We start from the raw sequence: 2,968 nt of genomic DNA, 5'->3' as shown, positions 1-2,968 counted from the left end.
TGGGGGGTCGTGGTGGTGGTGGTGGTGGAATGATACTTAGATTCTGTCCCCTTGAAGATAACCAGATTTTTTTTCTCCCTATAAACATACTTAACATGTATCAACACACAGACTTGGTTTTTTTTTTGTTTTGCCCACACTCTATGGCATGCAAGATCTTATATAGTTCCTTGCCCAGGGTTTAAACCCACACCCCCTGCAATGGAAGCACAGAGTCTTAATCACTGGGCCACCAGACAAGTCCCCACATGTACTTGTTTTTTCAAGTCTCGTATTTTGCCTCTATTTCTCTAAACTCAATATAAGCTAGATATTTTCTAATAAAAGCCACTGAAAATCTAAAACCTTTCAATGATGATTATATAATGATTCATTGAATGAATCTGAGAAGTGAAAACAAAACAGCCCCTGACATGTGGAAGCTGGCACGGCACTCCAACTAGGCCAATGTTATTCTCCTTTAGGATATAAACCAATCACAGAATACCATCCTCAAATGAGGTGTCTCTGAGACTATGGGTAAAGTAAGACAAAACAAGGCTTCTTCCTAATTTTGTTTAGAAAGACAAAAATAAGGTCACTGTGCCACCCACATAATACCAAACATCACCCTCTTGGCTAAAACAGTAACTGCTACTTCTTTACCACTTTAGACTTTATCTTTGTTCTATTCTGCTCTCCCAAAGCCTTCTGACACCATCCAACCTAGAGTGAACCCTGCTTCTTTAGGCTCTGTCCCAAAACACCGAACCAAAGCCCAAATCCTGTAAGACTGAGCAGAGACATTTCCACACGGCATGGTGGAAATGCAAGGGCTTGTCAGTCCCATTGTCTCTTGGCAGTACTAGTTCCCTGAGTGAAAAACTGAGCTGCTGGCTACCCTCTGGCCACATGGGGACAAAAAGGATATAGATAAGCTTCCTGTTACCAGGGATAAGCTGGTGCAGTGGGTGAGACAGAAGTCTGAGAGGTGACTCCTAGAAGAGCAGGAGACTACATCCTACCCAGGCTTTTGGCCAAGCTCAAACTGCCTTGTGTGCTACTCGCCAACTCCCATGATGTCCCAGGGGTTGCAGTGTCTGGGAATATTAGAAGGGTCCTGTGCAGGAAGCTCTGTCCAGTCCAGGTCATGCACAACTCTCATTTTTGCGCAGTACCAAACAACTGATGGCTTTACTGAAACTTTTGAGATAATCTCCTCCTTGAAGGATAAATTTAAAAATTGAAGTACAGATAAGGACAGAAGCTAGGAAAATCCCATGCTAACTGGATGCTGCATCTTATTTAAGGGGACATTGCAGATTCAAATGTCTCCAGCCAAATAACATACTTAGGGATGGGACCAAGTTCTCCGTGTCTTCACCAGAGACAGTGGCCCTATTCTCTAAGATAAAAGGGGGAAACAGAGGAATTAAGACTTTTCTGGGAATCATGGACACTGCATCCCATATGGTAGTTTTTCTAGGCCTTTGTAGGTCTAAAGATTAAACTGATGACACTGGGCTTTGGGGATGAACCTGATACCCATAGTGCTTATGTGCTTGTGTGGCCTATGTGCCTGATGTGGTTGTGGGTGCGGTGCTTTGGGAGATTTTAGGTGCCAGTCATTGTGGTTTCCATCAGTTCAGTTCAGTCGCTCAGTCGTGTCCGACTCTTCGCGACCCCATGAATCGCCATGAATGGCCATGACCGGCTTGTGGGATCTTACTCCGCTGACCAGGAATCCTACCCAGGTCCTTGGCAGTGAAAGTGCGGAGTCCTAACCACTGGACAAACAGGGAATTTCTTGAACCTTGTTTTTTAAGACTAGTAACCTCATCCCAAACTTATGGAAAACCGTCAGAGGAGGAGAAATTTAATTCATCCAATGTTCTACTGCGTTAAATGACAGAGTAAGATGGCGTGCAGCTTGAGAGGGCGGTCCTTACGGGGAGAGATCTGGAGACCCTTCAACTAGGCCAGAACTGATGCCATCCACCTCCGGGAACGGAAAGGCCTCAGCCCAAAGGAACCACCTTCCACGCCCCATCCTTCAAACCACTGCTTTCTGAAGCAGCTCTTTCCCCCAAATTGATGACTGGGTTAGACAGGTTCCCAAAGACGTTCCCATGGGTCGCATAATGCGGAAACCACTCACCGTTGCCATTTAGGAGAGGGGTATAACAGGCAGCCCAAAGCAGAAGTTCCGCCCAGAGAGGAAGTTCCGCCCAGAGAGGAAGTTCCGCCCAGAGCGGAAGTTCCACCCACAGGCTGCTATGGAGACACATTTCCCACAATTCCCGTGCCCGGGTTGCGCCTGCGCGGAAGTGACCGCGAACCTACGGAACTTGTTGACTACACTTCCCAGAAAGCCAAGTGGGCATACCGCTCACTTTCTCAGAAGATCTGCAATCTGAGGCCTGCAGTGCAGGAGACCCAGGGGTCTATCCTTGGGTCGGGAAGATTGGAGTAGGAAATGACAACCCACTCCAGTATCACTGCCTGGAGAATTCTATACGCACAGGAATCTGGCGGGCTGCAGTCCTTGGGGTTGCGAAGAATCGGACACGACTGAGCGACTAACACTTCATTCTTTGCACTGGAAGTATTTAAGCCCCCTCACAGATGTTGGACTATAGTTTCCACAATGCCCTTGCAGGCAAAGTTTATGCAGTCGACTTCCTGGGCAGTAAGGTGGATTCCTACTAGGGGCCAGTGTTACCCTCTCCTGAATCCGAGAGCAAAACTACATATCATTTGAAAGTTTAGTTCGAACTCCAGTGATGAACTTCAGATTCTCTGAAAGAACATCGCACAAAGTGAAGGCTCCAGAAGCTGCACGTTTGGAAATCTACATAGAGCTGTTGATAAAAACAATTTCAGTTCAGTTCAGTCGCTCAGTTGTGTCCAACTCTTTGTGACCCCATGAACTGCAGCACGCCAGGCCTCCCTGTCCATCACCAACTCCCGGAGTTCACCCAAACTTATG

The 2,968-nt window shown here is 46.9% G+C and overlaps 1 protein-coding gene across 1 annotated transcript in view; it reads right to left on the bottom strand.

Moving 5' to 3' along the window:
• LOC104997667 (zinc finger protein 234-like) overlaps positions 1-2,201 on the bottom strand; it is a 24,501-nt gene extending 22,300 nt beyond the window's left edge. Inside the window, exon 1 of the mRNA XM_010852570.1 lies at positions 2,138-2,201. The gene's annotated coding sequence lies outside the window, so the exon portion shown is untranslated. The remainder of the gene's footprint in view (positions 1-2,137) is intronic.
• Positions 2,202-2,968: the final 767 nt, after the last annotated feature.

This window comes from Bison bison, unplaced genomic scaffold, assembly GCF_000754665.1.
Source record: "Bison bison bison isolate TAMUID 2011002044 unplaced genomic scaffold, Bison_UMD1.0 scf7180017864313, whole genome shotgun sequence".
Classification (NCBI taxonomy): domain Eukaryota; kingdom Metazoa; phylum Chordata; class Mammalia; order Artiodactyla; family Bovidae; genus Bison; species Bison bison.
Note: the sequence above shows the minus strand (reverse complement) of the source record. Positions and strands in the feature narration are given on the sequence as shown.